Source organism: Bufo bufo, chromosome 2, assembly GCF_905171765.1.
Source record: "Bufo bufo chromosome 2, aBufBuf1.1, whole genome shotgun sequence".
Taxonomy (NCBI): domain Eukaryota; kingdom Metazoa; phylum Chordata; class Amphibia; order Anura; family Bufonidae; genus Bufo; species Bufo bufo.
Genome location: NC_053390.1, coordinates 241,994,767 through 242,013,191, shown reverse-complemented (window position 1 = coordinate 242,013,191; position 18,425 = coordinate 241,994,767). Strand labels below are relative to the sequence as shown.

The window sequence follows — 18,425 nt, the reverse complement described above, 5'->3', positions numbered from 1 at the left end:
TTGAATCGCCTACCTACCACGGACGCAGCGGCGCCCCTCCACCAGCACCGCCCCTGTGACCGAGGGCACGCTGACGAGAGAACGCCAACCGCGTCAGAGGAAGGAGGCGAGTCACATGACCAGGGCCTAGCCAGTGCAAGACAGGGGTGTGTCAGTCTCCAAGGTAACCACATAGTTTATGTGTCACGGGGCGCCAAAGGCGCACTCGGTCTCCCATCAGCCGCAGACCTGCTGCTTAGCTTCGGGAGCGAGGATCTGTGTTTGGCCTCGTTCCCAGGGCGGGAACCTGTTGTACCGTCGAAAGCCTCGCCTCCGCCGGTTCTTGTTAATGATGCCGTTGAGTATGTGGTGTCTAAGATAGTGGCTGTCAGGAGAGTGCGTAATTCCTTACAGTACCTGATTCACTGGAAGGGGTATGGACCCGAAGAGAGATCTTGGGTTCCTGCTAGGGAGGTTCATGCTCCTAGACTGGTTCAAAAATTTCATTTAGAACACCCTGAAAGGCCATCGCCTGAAGTCTTGGGTCCAGTGGCCCCTCGTAAAAGGGGGGGGGGGGGTACTGTCACGGGGCGCCAAAGGTGCATTCAGTCTCCCATCAGCGACAGACCTGCTGCTTAGCTTCGGGAGCGAGGATCTGTGTTTGGCCTCGTTCCCAGGGCGGCTTTGCTAGCTGGGAGGCTCCCTGCTCCTAGGTCTGCCTTGAGCGCTGAGCTGATCACTCGGTGCTCGGCTTGTCTGTCTGTCGGTCATGTGACGCTGGCCACGTCACATGACCCTCAGACCCCACTATAAATAAAGGCAGCCTGCTGGCCACAGGTTGCCTGTTAATTCTAGGTTCCTGGCTATTTGTTGGACTACTGATTACTCACCTGATCCTGTTCCCTGACGATCCTTTGCCTGCTCCTCCTGTACTGCGCATCCCTCCTTGTATTGTGACCTCGGCTCCCACCTGACTACTCTTTGCGGACTCCTCTGGTACTTCTCTACTCTCCTGGTATTTGACCCCGGCTTCTCCTGACCATTCTTTGCTTAACCATTTGTACTGCGTAGCTCTCCTGGTTCTGACCCGGTCCATTCACATTCCGTTATTTGTCTTGTCAGTCTTCCCAGCACGTATCCTAAGTTAGGGACTGCCATCTAGTTGTCCCCTGTCATTAGGACTTGCGAGGCAAGTAGGCAGGGCCAAGGGTGAGGGTGGAGCGCAGTGGTCACTATCCTCCCCCCTGTGTGTAGTGTACGTGACCGTCACATTATGTAGTCAGAACGGAAAAACAGTGCATTCATAGAAAACAGAGATTGTCAGTGGGATCATCTGCCAGTAGTCAAATGAATAGACGATATACAGAGGCAGGACTTACATGCGACACAGCAAGGGTGCTAAGGGACATCCAATGAAGGGCCCCCGTGAAACCCCATGTTAAGGTGTCGCCCCCCACGTTAATGTGGAGCGGCACATCACCACTTAAAGCCACACATTTGTCCTCCCCTTCAGATACTGATATAACAATACAGGACCGAACGACTCTAAAGAGACCAGACTTAGTGGTAGCACGGGTGTAGCACAAGACCAACCGTCCCTGTCAGGATCATTAATCAAATGCTGATGTGTCCACAGGTGACAGGGCACGCTTTATATAGATCGATACTATGGATTTACATTTCATTATGATTTTAATCATGGAAATATTGTATTTATTTAATGTAATCATGCACGTATTGTATTAATTGTGTTGTATTTGATTGTATAAACACATGCTGTATTCACTTGAGGCACTGAATGGTTAATCTGTTCACTTCCATCACATGACTTGATTCGGGTATATATACCCATGTGTGACACTATTGTAATGCTTGACAAAGGCCCCATTGTGTGGGCTGAAACGTTGCCAGGGAATAAACGGGTTATCACCCTTTACCACATTTGGAGTGCTGCCTTTTCTTTGGATATACTACACTTGGGGAAAGGTCGTCCACCTTTCCAGAGGATTTGCACCCAAACTCTTTCCTTCACTGTGCTGCTGTTACTTTTTTTTTTTCTTTCACTTCTACAGTAAGTGATCATCTTTTATACTTTATGCTTTATTAGCATGCTGTGATATTCCTGCCAGTTAACATATATTACACTAGTGGTTAGTTTATCACATGTGTGCTGCACAGAGAAACAGAGCATTGCATCCCGTAGCTAGGGGGTGTGTCTGAGTAGCGCGTTTCTCCCACCACAACCATGCTGAAGCTGGGCATCTCGCCACTAGAGCCCCTATAGGTACGTTTATTACATTACCCACCCCTTTAAGAGGGACCACCGGACTCTCAACATGGGGAGCTGGTTTCAATGGGAACTCAAGATGAAACTTCCTTTTTAAATGAGGAGCATGAACATTTCGAGCAGGAACCCATGTTCTTTCCCCAGCTCCATATCTCTTCCAATGGATAAAGGTACTGAACGGAGCCCTGGACTCTCTGAGAGTCAAGAATTTTATCCACCCCATACTCTAATTCCTCTGGAAAACCGGATAAGGAGGTTTACCTGGAGGAATCACAGGAGGAATGTATTTGTTAAGCAGTGATATATGAAAAGTATTATGTACCCTGAATGAGGAGCGTAATTAAAGACTGAAAGATACCGGGTTTATTATAGAGGTGATCTTATATAGGCTAATAAACTTAGGAGCAGGTTTACCAGATGGTAAGCTAAGGAGTAAATTCTTAGTGAAAAGCCATACAAGTTTTCCCAGAACAAAATTTGGACCAAAGGAATGCTTCTTATTGGCTTGTTTATGCTGGATGCTTTGAGCTTTTTCCAGGCTCTTGCGAGCCAGGGCCCAAAATGATCATTCATGATGGCATCCACCCCAGGACTTACAGAACTTAATTCAGAAACAGGAGAAAAATGCGGGTTAAAACTATAATTACAATAGAAAGGTGAGATGCCAGTCACCTGAGGTGGTTGTTGATAGTAAACTCCGCCAGAGACAGAAACCTTTTCCACTTGTTTTGACAGTCAGATACAAAGCATCTCAGAAACTGTTGCAATACCTAGTTGACCATTTCAGTTTCTCAATTTGTCTCAGATTGGAATGCAGATGAGAAGGACAGTTTGATCCTCAACCTCTTACTAAACTCTCTCCAGAATCTCAAGACAAACTGCACCCCTCAGTCTGAGACAATAGACTCTGGTATTCCATACAGTTTTCCATGAACATTGTCAACAAAAAAGGTAGCTAATTTCTTAGCGACAGGAAGCTTTTTCAATGGAATTAGATGACACAATTTAGAGAACCTATCCACGACCACCAAGATGACCATTCTTCTCTGAGAAGAAGGAAGATCCTTTATAAAATCCATACAGACATGGTTCCAGGGTTTCTGCTAAATAGGCAAAGGACAAAGTAGATCCGCAGGACATCTCCTGGGTACCGCCATATGTCAAGGCAAAGTAGGCCACCAGTAAGATCTTGTCACCGCCAGTTCTGTGAGAAGGTCTGTTAGACGTTCTTCTCTACCTCTTGCATGAGGTTCTTTGTTTTGGTTTCACTTTGTCATCTCCTTTCCTTCTCCCAGCTGTCACCTATTTACACTAATTGTCTCCCTTTATATTCCCTCCCATACTGCCTCACTTTGCGGTTTATACTTCTTCCTGGATGAGTTGTTCACTGTTGGAGGCTGCTACTGCTGATTCCTCAGATAAGTCCTTTTCCTTTATTTGTGTTTCCTTGCTGGCTTGATTCTAGGTGACCCTGACTCCGTCCGTATTAAGTGCAGGGAGCCGGTGGTCGTGTCCCCTCACTATTATAGGGTTTTCAGGTGTCACACAGTATAAGGTACTGGGCATGCAATCGTCTACCATAAAGACCTTTGCATGGGCATAGCAGTCAGGGAGAGCTCTAGTGGTTTTATAGGGCTCACCCATATGCTCCCTAGTTTGTGATCAAGCCAGTCGGATGTTTATTTATAAGTTCCAGCTTTCTGCAACACCATCCGTGACAGATCTGGAAATCAGATAACTGCAGTAGTACCATTGATTCCCGGATGACCTGCGAGTACAGAGCACTCTTCTACAACTTTTAGATAAAAATTTGGAGAAACAAACAATTTGCCTGAGGGAAGATTACTAGGAGCCAGATTTTGACAACTGATCAAGCAGCAATGATAATACCTGGAGAAAGAATGTTAATAGGTTCAATGGGATCATTGGTACTAAAACTACGTGACAAAGCATCTGCTTTAATGTTTCCAGATCCAGGACGATACGTAACAATTAGTGATGAGTGAATTAAAGCTGACAAAGTGGAATTTGAACCGAATTTGAGGAAAAAGGCCCTGTACATCATTACATTAGATACATCCCGCACTTAACTCCTTAATGCCCGATGACGTACATGTATGTCAGATTTTTACGTGACTTAAAGCCCAGTGATGTAAATGTACTGCATGATGATTGGGCAGGTGCAGGAGCTGCGCCCACCCGATTGGGGGCAGGGGTCCGGCAGTCACTGATAGTCACTGAAATCACCGATGCCGGCGCATTATCCCCTGCACGCCAGTGGTCAGCGCTGACTGCGGCACGTGCGAGCTTCAGACATGTGCAGGGTGTCCATCGGGTCCCCGCGCTGCTGTGATGGGGACCTAATGGCAGGGAAGGTAGCCCAATGCCTTCCTTATGCATCGCATCTGCCTTTCGGGAGGGCAGATGAGATCCAGCCCCCTGTATTACAATGGTAATATGCTTACAGCCAATGCATTACAATACAGAAGTATTGTAATGCATTGTAAAGGGGATCAGAGCCCCAAAAGTTGAAGTCCCTGAGGGGGACAAAAAATTAACTAAAAAAAAAAAATTCAAGAAAAAATAAAGCGTTCCTTTTTCCAAAATAAAGTTAAATAAAAATTTTAAAAAGTGCAAAAAAGGAGACCTATTATGTATCGCCGCGTCCGTATAGACCGGCTCTAAAAACATATCACATGACCTAACACCTCAGGTGAACACTGTTAAAAAAAAAAAATATTTAATTGTGCTTAATAAACCAATTTTTTGGCACAGTACTTCACTAAAAGTGCAACACGAAGCGATAAAAATGGAATATGACCCCCAATATAGTACCGATGTAACCGTCAACTTATCCCGCAAAAAATTAGCCCCTACCTAAGAATATCGCTCAAAAAATAAAACAAATATGGCTCTCAGAATATGGAGACACTAAAACATGATTTTTTTCGGTTCAAAAATGCAATTATTGTGTAATAATAAAATACAAAAAAAGTATACATATTAGGTATCGCCACGTCCGTAATAACCAGGTGTATAAAAATATCACATGAACTAACCCCTCAGGTGAACACCGTAAAAAATAAAAACTGTGTCAAAAAAGCTATTTTTTTGTCACCTTACATCACAAAAAGCGTAATACCAAGTGATCCCATTTTTGGTAAATTTTGTATAATTTTTTAAAAAATAAAAATGAGTGATGATCGAGCACCAAAGTGCTGGGGTGCTCTGGCCGAACACGTCGGGATGCTCGGGTGCTCTACCGAGCACCAGAGTATAATGGAAGTCAATGGGAGAACCCGAGCATTAAACCAGGCACCCCCTGCTCTGAAGAGGGGAGGGTGCCTGGTTGATAGGAAAAGGTCAGAAATTTATGCAAACACCACCGAAATGGTTTGGGAACAGCATGGGGAGGATGTCTCGATGCATCTTGGACTCCCAGGTCGCTGCATGTTGTCCGAGTAGTACGCCACTTTTACAGACTAACAATAATACTGAACAGACAGGAAAAAAAAAACGTTTTAGAGGAAAAATTGTTAAGAAACATTCTTTCCTGTATATTTACTTGTATATAAAGTGCAAGTGCTGCCAAAAATTACAAGGAAGAGGTACTCCGATACAACTTGTATATCACATAATGGAGGGCCTCATTCACATTGTGGTACAATAGTTCAGGCAGTGGGACTCCTACACTCATAAAGCCTATGCACTAAGTGAAAGGGCTGCCAAAAATTACAAGGAACCGGTATTCCAAAACAACCTTTGTTAAACATAAAGGAGGGCATCATACACAGCCTTAAAAAATTATGATTGATGGCCTTCTGGCGACCATCAAAGAGATTTGGAGCAAAAGCCTGCAGATCTGACTATCTAAAACCTTAGGGGCGAGGGCCTGCTGCCCTCTAGATAACTCTAGATAACCTCTGGGCGATTGCATGTCCCTGTGACTGCGACGATCCATTTGAATGTCTGCCCTATCAACTTTCGATGTTCTTTTCTGCGCCTACCATGTTGATCACGGGCAACGGGGAATCAGGGTTCGAGAGGGAGCTTGAGAAAGGGATACCACATCCAAAAGAGGTCAATGGCTGAAATTTGATTAGCTGTTGTTGCCTTGCCCCTTTTTTTCCTAATTGTGAACCACCCAGAGAGGGTGCGTCAAGTTATTAAAGCACAAGCATCCAAGGAATGCAGCAATTACCCATTACCGACTTGGGGAGGTAGTGACGATAAATAACAATATAGCACTCCTAAGCGGCCCTGTTATTGGAATGAGTACACTTTCTGTTAATAAGGATCTATCGGAGGGCAAGTCTGGTGCCAGCAGCCAACTTGCTCCCGGCCTCCACAATGTTCACCCAGTGTGCCATCATGATGAGGATTGTGTTGATCAGACTCTTTGCTACTGAGACTGGACTGGTAGGTGAGGGCCTGCTGCCGCTTTGTTGACTCTAGATATTTTCTAGGCGATTGCATGTCGCTGTGAAGGCGACGATCCATTTGGATGTCTGCCCTATCAACTTTGGAGCAATTTTTCAACAAGGACCTTCTGGTATAGCACCATTTTGCTTGTCCTCTCCACCAGAGGAATTAGAGATGAAAAGTTCTCTTTGTAGCGGTGGTCGAGAAGGGTGAAAAACCAGTAATCGATGTTGTCTAAAATGCGTATAACGCGCGTGTCGTGGGAAAGGCAGCCTAACATGAAGTCAGCCATGTGTGCCAGAGTACCAACAGGCAAGACTTTGCTGTCGTCATCAGAAGGTGAGATGACCCTGTAATAGATTGTAGGTGAGGGCCTGCAGGTGAGCTGACCCTGTAAAACATTATATGCGAGGGCCTGCAGGTGAGCTGACCCTGTAAAACATTATATGCGAGGGCCTGCAGGTTAGCTGACCCTGTAAAAAAATTATATGCGAGGGCATATATGCGAGGGCATTATATGCGACGAATCAGCATGTTGATTTGATGGAAGAGGAGGATGAGAAAAGGAAGCATTAACCATGCAGCCTTTTTTGTGGTGGAAGGGGTGCATGGGAATACAGTGTATTCAGTACATTAAACAACACATTTAAAGTGCCTTTGTTCATCCGCTTTCCTCTGGTGGAGTCGAGAAGTCTTGTGCAATCCAGGCCTTGTTCCTTTTTAGGAGTCAACTTGTCAGCATTTTCAGTTGACAGGTGGATACACTTATCTGTTATAATGTCACCATCAGCACTAAATACCCGCTCAGACAAAACGCTAGCGGCAGGGCAGGCCAGCACCTCCAAGGCGTACAGCGCCAGTTCTTGCCAAGTGTCCAGCTTGGACACCCAGCTTGGCACTGAAAGATCACCGAGGACGCTGACACGGTCTGCTACGTACTCTTCACCCTCTTCCAAAACTTTTCCCTCCTTGTGACACTAGGCAGCGCATCAGGGTGAGGGTGCTTGCGGGGTGTCATGAAAGTGTCCCAGGCCTTGGAGAGTGTTGCCCTGCCTCTGTTGGAACTTCTGTGTGTTCCCCTTGTCTCCCCTCCTTGGTTGGCCAAGGAACTACGGACTCTGCCGCCAGCGTTGGCAGATGGAAATTTTTCAACAAGGACCTTCTGGTATTGCACTGTTTTGCTCATCCTGTCCACCTGAGGAATGAGAGATAAGAAGTTCTCTTTGTAGCGGGGGTCAAGAAGGGTGAACATCCAATAATCAGTGTTGTATAAAATGCATATAATGCGCGGGTCACGGGAAAGGCAGCCTAACATGAAGTCAGCCATGTGTGCCAGAGTACCAACAGGCAAGACTTCGCTGTCATCATCAGGAGGATCACTCTCAATCTCCTCATCCTCTTCTGCCCACTCACGCTGAACAGATGGAATTAAACTTCCATCGGTACTGCCCTCTGATGGAAGCAACCGTCTCCTGCTCCTCCTCCTCATCGTCCAATTTGCGCAGAGAAGACGGACGGAGGGTGGTCTGGCTATCACCCTGTGTATTGTTTTCTTCCCCCATTTCCACCTCTTCCACATGCAAAGCGTCTGCCTTAATTCTGAGCAGCGTGCGTTTGAGTAGACACAGAAGTGGGATGGTGACGCTGATAATAGCGTTATCGCCGCTCACCATCTGTGTTGATTCCTCAAAGTTTCTTAAAACCTCACAGAGGTCAGACATCCATGCCCACTCCTCACTTCTGATTAGCGGAAGCTGACAGGAAAGGCGACGATGATGTTGCAGCTGGTATTTCACTACTGCCCTCTGCTGCTCACAAAGCCTGGCCAACATGTGGAATGTGGAGTTCCAGCTCATTCTCACGTCGCACAACAGCCGGTGAGCTGGCAATTTCAAGCGCTGCTGCAGCATTGACAGACCGGCTGAAGCTGTTGATGACTTGAGGAAATGTGCACACACCTTCACCAGTAGCTCAGGCAAATTGGGGTAGGTTTTGAGAAACAGCTGAACCACTTAGTTTAAGACGTGGGCTAGACATGGGTTGTGTGTGAGCATGGCCGAGCTCGAAAGCCGCCATCAAGTTACGGCCATTATCACACACAACCATGCCTGGTTGTAGGTTGAGTGGCGAGAGCCACAGCTCAGTCTGGTCTCTTATCCACTGCAACAGCTCCGCAGCGGTGTGCTGTTTGTCCCCTAAGAATATCGGCTTCAGCAAGGCCAATTGACGCTTCCCCACTGCAGTGCTACACTGCTTCCAGCAACCGGCTGATGCTAGTGCTGCACGCGGATAATTCGGAGGTTGGGAATCAGGACACAAGATCTCATGTCCCTCTTCAAGCTTGCTTGGCGAGAGGGCCAAATCAAGTAATGGCGATGAAAAGAGCTCCTTGGAATTTCCGAGTGTGGGATCACTTGTTTGGCCAGTCTCTCCATGGTGGGAGGAAGGAGGATCAGGAAAGGATTCTGTTGATCAGACTCTTGGCTACTGAGACTGGACTTGGTGGAAGACAGGGTGGTGCTTAACCGACTGGAAGCATTATCTGATGCAATCCAACCGACCACCTGGTCGCACTGGTCTGACTTCAAGAGTTTTATCCTGCGACGCTCTGCAAACTGGGACATGAAGCTAGGTATCGTGGATGATTGTTTTTCTTGTGCTCTGGCAGCAGGCACAGTTTCAACGCACCATCAGCATCATGACCACTTCCTCGTCCCTTACTGATTGCCTTGCGCATATTAAATGTTATATGCACGCTTGACACACAAGATGTGGCACGGATATCACAGTTCACAGCAAGCACAGTATATGGAAAAAGTATGGAAAAAGGAAAATAGATTTCAGTTATATTTCTCCAATCTCTGGCCCTTACACACAGAAGGTATTGGACAGATGTCACTAGTCACTGCAGACACCCTCTATATGAAAAGTATTGAAAATGATGGAAAAAATATAGTATTTTTCAGCTATATTTCTCCAATCTCTGGCCCTGACACAGAAGGTATTGGATAGATGTCTCTAGTCACTGCAGACACCCTCTATATAAAAAGTATTGAAAATGCTGGGGGAAAAAAAAAAAGTCTATTTCTTGGGGCCCCCAAATTCCTTCAAACGGCCCTGCTTACCTACACGTTTATTGGCTGCGTAGCAACCGCGAAACATGCTGGGAGAAGACTGAAGAGACTCGAGCATGGCGCTCGAGCACATGCGGTACTTGGCCGAGTTCCGCCATGTGCCGAGCATAGCGATGCTCAAGCTGAACAGTAGTGTGGCCGAGTATGCTCGCTTAACACTAATAAAAATGACATTTCGTGACAGAATTTTTCCACTGTCATGAAATACAATATGTGATGAGAAAACGTAATGGCCTGGATAAGTAAAAGTGTTTTAAAGTTACTTCCACATAAAGTGACACATCTCAGATTTGCTAAAAATGGCCTGGGCAGAAAGGTGAAAAATGGACCGGTCATTAAGGGGTGAATTTGCATTTGTTCTGAGTTCTGAGTTGTTTGTCTAAATTCTGAACATTGTGTGATTACAGGGGTTCCAGTTCCCTCTGTACAGCGCAGGCCTTCTACAAAGGATATGGTGGTGGTTGTGGTCTCGGCATTGGAGGAGGGAGAGCATGCTGTACCCTCCCAGCATGCAGATGCTCCACCACTAGAGATGGCCTTGCGGTTCGCCTGGCAGTCGTTTCACTCAAACTTTTCTCTTTCGCGGTTCGCTGAACATGTGAACATATGGCGATGTCCGCCGGCGTAATATTCTTTTGCATTGTGCCAAACTTTGACCCATGACACATCCATCAGGTGGGACAGGACAACCAATTGAGAAGTTTCAGCACATGAACACACCCCCTACCCTATAAATATACCCGATCTGGCCGCCATTTTACATTCAGTCTTTTGCCAGTGTAGGGAGAGGTTGCTGTGTGGAGCAGGGACAGGCTGTTAGAGACACCAAATGCTAGCTAATAGGGCCACAAAAGTCCTTTTAAGGACTGATATAGGTGTGTTATCGATAGGTGTGACATACTGAAGGGTGTGATATACACTCACCTAAAGAATTATTAGGAACACCATACTAATACGGTGTTGGACCCCCTTTTGCCTTCAGAACTGCCTTAATTCTACGTGGCATTGATTCCACAAGGTGCTGATAGCATTCTTTAGAAATGTTGGCCCATATTGATAGGATAGCATCTTGTAGTTGATGGAGATTTGAGGGATGCACATCCAGGGCACGAAGCTCCCGTTCCACCACATCCCAAAGATGCTCTATTGGGTTGAGATCTGGTGACTGTGGGGGCCATTTTAGTACAGTGAACTCTTTGTCATGTTCAAGAAACCAATTTGAAATGATTCGAGCTTTGTGACATGGTGCATTATCCTGCTGGAAGTAGCCATCAGAGGATGGATACATGTTCTCATTCTGTTTACGCCAAATGCGGACTCTACCATTTGAATGTCTCAACAGAAATCGAGACTCATCAGACCAGGCAAAATTTTTCCAGTCTTCAACAGTCCAATTTTGGTGAGCTTGTGCAAATTGTAGCCTCTTTTTCCTATTTGTAGTGGAGATGAGTGGTACCCGGTGTGGTCTTCTGCTGTTGTAGCCCATCCGCCTCAAGGTTGTGCGTGTTGTGGCTTCACAAATGCTTTGCTGCATACCTCGGTTGTAACGAGTGGTTATTTCAGTCAATGTTGCTCTTCTATCAGCTTGAATCAGTCGGCCCATTCTCCTCTGACCTCTAGCATCCACAAGGCATTTTTGCCCACAGGACTGCCGCATACTGGATGTTTTTCCCTTTTCACACCATTCTTTGTAAACCCTAGAAATGGTTGTGCGTGAAAATCCCAGTAACTGAGCAGATTGTGAAATACTCAGACCGGCCCGTCTGGCACCAACAACCATGCCACGCTCAAAATTGCTTAAATCACCTTTCTTTCCCATTCTGACATTCAGTTTGGAGTTCAGGAGATTGTCTTGACCAGGACCACCCCCCCTAAATGCATTGAAGCAACTGCCATGTGATTGGTTGATTAGATAATTGCATTAATGAGAAATAGAACAGGTGTTCCTAATAATTCTTTAGGTGAGTGTACTTATAATATACTTTCTAACATAGAAAGTATTTTATAGTGCACTTGTATTGTGCAGCAGTTGTGTGCAGTTCTGCTGCAATACTGCAGCTATACAAAGGGACAAACGCTATTGGAACAACTAATTGCAAATGGTGTGATATACTGTACTAGTTGCCCCCCCAAAAAAACTGATTAAGGCAGGGGTGTGATATACCTATAATATACTTCCTATATAGTGCATTTGTATTGTGCAGCATTTGTGTTGCATTGGGCTGAGAAACCGCAGCTATACAGAGGGACAAACACTATTGGAACAACTAATTGCATCTGGTGTGATATAGCAGCTTCCCCCCAAAAAAGTGATTGAGGCAGGGGTGTGATATAACTATAATATACTTTCTATATAGTGCATTTGTGTTGTGCAGCAGTTGTGTGCGGTTCTGCTGAGATATCGCAGCTATACAGAGGAAAAAAAACATATTGGAACAACTAATTGCAACTGGTGTGAAATACCAGTTGCCCCCAAAAAAAAACAGATTGAGGCAGGGGTGTGATATACCTAGAATATACTTTCTATATAGTGCATTTGTATTGTGCAGCATTTGTGTGTGGTTCTGCTGAGATACCGCAGATATACAGAGGGACAAATGCAATTGGAATAACTAATTGCAACTGGTGTGATATACCTGTTGCCCCAAAATAAACTGATTAAGGGGTTTTATATACCTGCTTCCTGCAAATACTGCTCTTCTATAGGTATTTTGGCATAGGGTCATTTTGAAAATGACAGGCAGAGGAAGAGGAAGACCATTCCGCAGGGGTGGTAGGGGTCGGGCAGGTGCACCAGGCCGGAGACTAAGTGGGCAGTTGATATAACAGCTTCCACCAAATACTAATTGTGGCCTGTGATACACCAGCTTCCACCAAATATTGATTTAAGGGGCTTGATTTACCGGCTTCCAGCAAATACTCATTATTGGGTTCTATATACCTGTTTCCACAAAATACTGATACAGGGTATTGATATACCGGCTTCCACCAAATATTGATTGAGGCCTGTGATACACCAGCTTCCACCAAATATCGGTTAACCACTTCCCATCTGGGCCATTTGCCCCCTTCCTGACCAGGCCTAATTTTGCAAATCTGACATATCTCACTTTATGTGGTAATAACCTTGAAACGCCTTTACTTATCCAAGTCATTCTGAGACTGTTTTCTCGTGACACATTGTACTTCATGATAGTCATAAATTTGAGTCAATATATTTCACCTTTATTTATGAAAAAAAATCTCAAATTTACCCAAAATTTGGAAAAATTTGCAATTTTCTAAATTTCTATTTCTCTGCTGTTAAAACAGAAAGTGATACCTCATAAAATATGTATTACTTGACATTTCCAAAATGATGCCAATATAAAGTAGACATATGGGGAATGTTATTTAATTTTTTTAGATCGTTAGAAGGCTTAGAAGTTTAGAAGCAATTTTTCAAATTTTTAAGAAAATTGCCAAAACCCACTTTTTAGGACCAGTTCAGGTCTGAAGTCACTTTGTGGGGCCTACATAGTGGATACCCCCTTAAATGACCCCATTGTAGAAATGACACCCCTCAAGTTGTTTAAAACCGATTTTACAAACTTTGTTAACCCTTTAGGCGTTCCACAAGAATTAAAGGAAAATGGAGATCAAATTTCACTTTTTGGGCAGATTTTCCATTTTAATCCAATTTTTTCTTTAACACATCGATGGTTAACAGCCAAACAAAACTCAATATTTATTACCCAGATTCTGTGGTTTACAGAAACACCCCACATGTGGTCATAAACTGCTGTATGGGCACACGGCAGGGCGCAGAAGAAAAGGAACTCCATATGGTTTTTAGATGCCATGTCCCATTTGAAGCCCCCCTGATGCACCCTTACAGTAGAAACTCCCAAGAAGTGACCCCATTTTGGAAACTAGGTGATAAGGTGCCAGTTTTATTGGTACTATTTTGGGTACATATGATTTTTTGATCATTCATTATAACACTTTATGGGGCAAGGTGACCAAAAAATCGGTTGTTTTAGCACAGTTTTTAATTTATTTTTTCAGCGTTCACCTGAGTGGTTCGGTCAAGTGACATTTTTATAGAGCAGATCGTTACGGATGTGGCGATACCTAATATGTATACTTTTTCTTATTTATTTAAGTTTTACACAATAATAGCATTTTTGAAACAAAAAAATTATGTTTTAATGTGTCCATGTTCTGAGAGCTATAGTTTTTTTTATTTTTTGAGAGATTTTCTTATGTAGGGGCTCATTTTTTGTGGGATGAGGTGACGGTTTTATTTGTACCATTTTGTGGGACATATGCCTTTTTGATCACTTGGTGTAGCACTTTTTGTGATGTAAGGTGACAAAAATTGATTTTTTTTACAGTTATTATATATATTTTTTAATGGTGTTAATCGGACTGGGTCGATCATGTGATATATTTATAGAGCCGACCGTTACGGACGCGGCAATACCAAATATGTCTATTTTATTTTTTCTATTTAAAAAAAAAAAAAATTTATTCCTTACTTGGGGATTTTTTTTCTTACATGTGAAACCTTTTTTTTAAATCCATCCATGGTGATGGATCATGTGATGAGCGTAGTGACGTCATCAAAGGTCCTATTGCTCACAGTTAAAGACAGAAGAGATGCCGGCTGCGCGAACAAGTGGATTAAGGTGAGTAAAAATGTTTTTAATTCTTTTTTAACCCCTCCAGCCCTATTTTACTATAACCATGTTATAAGGGGAAATAATAATGATCGGGTCCCCATCTCGATCGTCTCCTAGCAACTGTGCGTGAAAAATCGCACCGCATCCGCACTTGCTTGCGGATGCTTGCGATTTTCACGCAGCCCCATTCACTTCTATGGGGCCTGCGTTGCGTGAAAAACGCAGAATATAGAACATGCTGCGATTTTCACGCAACGCACAAGTGATGCGTGAAAATCACCGCTCGTGTGCACAGCCCCATAGAAATGAATGGGTCAGGATTCAGTGCGGGTGCAATGCGTTCAACTCACGCATCGCATCCGCGCGGAATACTCGCCAGTGTGAAAGGGGCCTAAGGGTTGTCCTGCTGTCACTGACAGCGGGCAACCCGATCAGCAGCTGCACGATTAGCGTGCAGCTGCAGTTTCTGAATGGACGTTCTGGAACGTCCATTCAGAAATGGAGAACCACCTCCCGGACGTTTTTAGTCTATGGGCGGACGGGAGGTGGTTAAGGGGTTTGATTTTCCTGCTTCCAGCAAATACTCATTATTGGGTTCTATATACCTGTTTCCACAAAATACTGATACAGGGTATTGATATAACAGCTTCCACCAAATATCGATTAAGGGGTTTGATTTACTGTACTCCCGTGGTCTAAAATAAAAAATTTCTAGGCTCCAGCAGGGCACATTTAAGATGCCATTAACCACCTCCGGACCGCCTAACGCAGGATCGCGTTCCGGAGGTGGCAGCCCTGCGCACAGTCACGCATATATGCGTCATCTCACGAGACGCGAGATTTCCTGTGAACGCGCGCACACAGGCGCGCGCGCTCACAGGAACGGAAGGTAAGAGAGTTGATCTCCAGCCTGCCAGCAGCGATCGTTCGCTGGCAGGCTGGAGATGTGTTTTTTTTTAACCCCTAACAGGTATATTAGACGCTGTTTTGATAACAGCGTCTAATATACCTGCTACCTGGTCCTCTGGTGGTCCCCTTTGTTTGGATCGACCACCAGAGGACACAGGTAGCTCAGTAAAGTAGCACCAAGCACCACTACACTACACTACACCCCCCCCCGTCACTTATTAACCCCTTATTAGCCCCTGATCACCCCTGATCACCCCATATAGACTCCCTGATCACCCCCCTGTCATTGATTACCCCCCTGTCATTGATCAACCCCCTGTAAAGCTCCATTCAGACGTCCGCATGATTTTTACGGATCCACTGATAGATGGATCGGATCCGCAAAACGCATCCGGACGTCTAAATGAAGCCTTACAGGGGCATGATCAATGACTGTGGTTATCACCCCATATAGACTCCCTGATCACCCCCCTGTCATTGATTACCCCCCTGTAAAGATCCATTCAGATGTCCGCAGGATTTTTACGGATGCACTGATAGATGGATCGGATCCGCAAAACGCATCCGGACGTCTGAATGAAGCCTTACAGGGACATGATCAATGACTGTGGTTATCACCCCATATAGACTCCCTGATCACCCCCCTGTCATTGATTACACCCCTGTCATTGATCAACCCCCTGTAAAGCTCCATTCAGATGTCCGCATGATTTTTACGGATCCACTGATAGATGGATCGGATCCGCAAAACGCATCCGGACGTCTGAATGAAGCCTTACAGGGGCATGATCAATGACTGTGGTTATCACCCCATATAGACTCCCTGATCACCCCCTGTCATTGATTACCCCCCTGTAAAGCTCCATTCAGATGTCCGCATGATTTTTACGGATGCACTGATAGATGGATTCGATCCGCAAAACGCATCTGGACGTCTGAATGAAGCCTTACAGGGGCATGATCAATGACTGTGGTTATCACCCCATATAGACTCCCTGATCACCCCCCTGTCATTGATTACCCCCCTGTAAAGCTCCATTCAGATGTCCGCATGATTGTTACGGATGCACTGATAGATGGATCGGATCCGCAAAACGCATCTGGACGTCTGAATGAAGCCTTACAGGGGCATGATCAATGACTGTGGTTATCACCCCATATAGACTCCCTGATCACCCCCCTGTCATTGATTACCCCCCTGTAAAGCTCCATTCAGATGTCCGCATGATTTTTACGGATCCACTGATAGATGGATCGGATCCGCAAAACGCATACGGACGTCTGAATGAAGCCTTACAGGGGCATGATCAATGACTGTGGTTATCACCCCATATAGACTCCCTGATCACCCCCCTGTCATTGATTACCCCCCTGTAAAGCTCCATTTAGATGTCCGCATGATTTTTACGGATGCACTGATAGATGGATCGGATCCGCAAAACGCATCCGGACGTCTGAATGAAGCCTTACAGGGGCATGATCAATGACTGTGGTTATCACCCCATATAGAGTCCCTGATCACCCCCCTGTCATTGATTACCCCCCTGTAAAGCTCCATTCAGATGTCCGCATGATTTTTACGGATCCACTGATAGATGGATCGGATCCGCAAAACGCATACGGACGTCTGAATGAAGCCTTACAGGGGCATGATCAATGACTGTGGTTATCACCCCATATAGACTCCCTGATCACCCCCCTGTCATTGATTACCCCCCTGTAAAGCTCCATTTAGATGTCCGCATGATTTTTACGGATGCACTGATAGATGGATCGGATCCGCAAAACGCATCCGGACGTCTGAATGAAGCCTTACAGGGGCATGATCAATGACTGTGGTTATCACCCCATATAGAGTCCCTGATCACCCCCCTGTCATTGATTACCCCCCTGTAAAGCTCCATTCAGATGTCCGCATGATTTTTACGGATCCACTGATAGATGGATCGGATCCGCAAAACGCATACGGACGTCTGAATGAAGCCTTACAGGGGCGTGATCAATGACTGTGGTTATCACCCCATATAGACTCCCTGATCACCCCCCTGTCATTGATTACACCCCTGTCATTGATCACCCCCCCTGTCATTGATCACCCCCCCTGTCATTGATCACCCCCCTGTCATTGATCCCCCCCCCCCTGTAAGGCTCCATTCAGACATTTTTTTGGCCCAAGTTAGCGGAATTATTATTTTTTTTTATTACAAAGTCTCATATTCCACTAACTTGTGTCAAAAAATAAAATCTCACATGAACTCACCATACCCCTCACGGAATCCAAATGCGTAAAATTTTTTAGACATTTATATTCCAGACTTCTTCTCACGCTTTAGGGCCCCTAGAATGCCAGGGCAGTATAAATACCCCACATGTGACCCCATTTCGGAAAGAAGACACCCCCAGGTATTCCGTGAGGGGCATATTGAGTCCATGAAAGATTGAAATTTTTGTCCCAAGTTAGCGGAACAGGAGACTTTGTGAGAAAAAAATAAAAAATATCAATTTCCGCTAACTTGTGGCAAAAAAAAAAAATTTCTATGAACTCGCCATGCCCCTCATTGAATACCTTGGGGTGTCTTCTTTCCAAAATGGGGTCACATGTGGGGTATTTATACTGCCCTGGCATTCTAGGGGCCCCAAAGCGTGAGAAGAAGTCTGGTATCCAAATGTCTAAAAATGCCCTCCTAAAAGGACTTTGGGCACCTTTGCGCATCTAGGCTGCAAAAAAGTGTCACACATCTGGTATCGCCGTACTCAGGAGAAGTTGGGGAATGTGTTTTGGGGTGTCATTTTACATATACCCATGCTGGGTGAGATAAATATCTTGGTCAAATGCCAACTTTGTATAAAAAAATGGGAAAAGTTGTCTTTTGCCAAGATATTTCTCTCACCCAGCAAGGGTATATGTAAAATGACACCCCAAAACACATTCCCCAACTTCTCCTGAATACGGCGATACCACATGTGTGGCACTTTTTTGCAGCCTAGGTGGGCAAAGGGGCCCATATTCCAAAGAGCACCTTTAGGATT

General features: G+C 45.1%; 1 long non-coding RNA gene across 1 annotated transcript; it reads right to left on the bottom strand.

The window, feature by feature from the left end:
• Positions 1-656: 656 nt before the first annotated feature.
• On the bottom strand, positions 657-6,288 carry LOC120991451. Its single transcript, XR_005776674.1, has 3 exons — positions 6,178-6,288; positions 4,963-4,967; positions 657-666 (listed from the first exon to the last, which is right to left on the bottom strand). It is a non-coding gene; the product is annotated as an uncharacterized LOC120991451 (long non-coding RNA).
• Between the last annotated feature and the right edge of the window lie 12,137 nt (positions 6,289-18,425).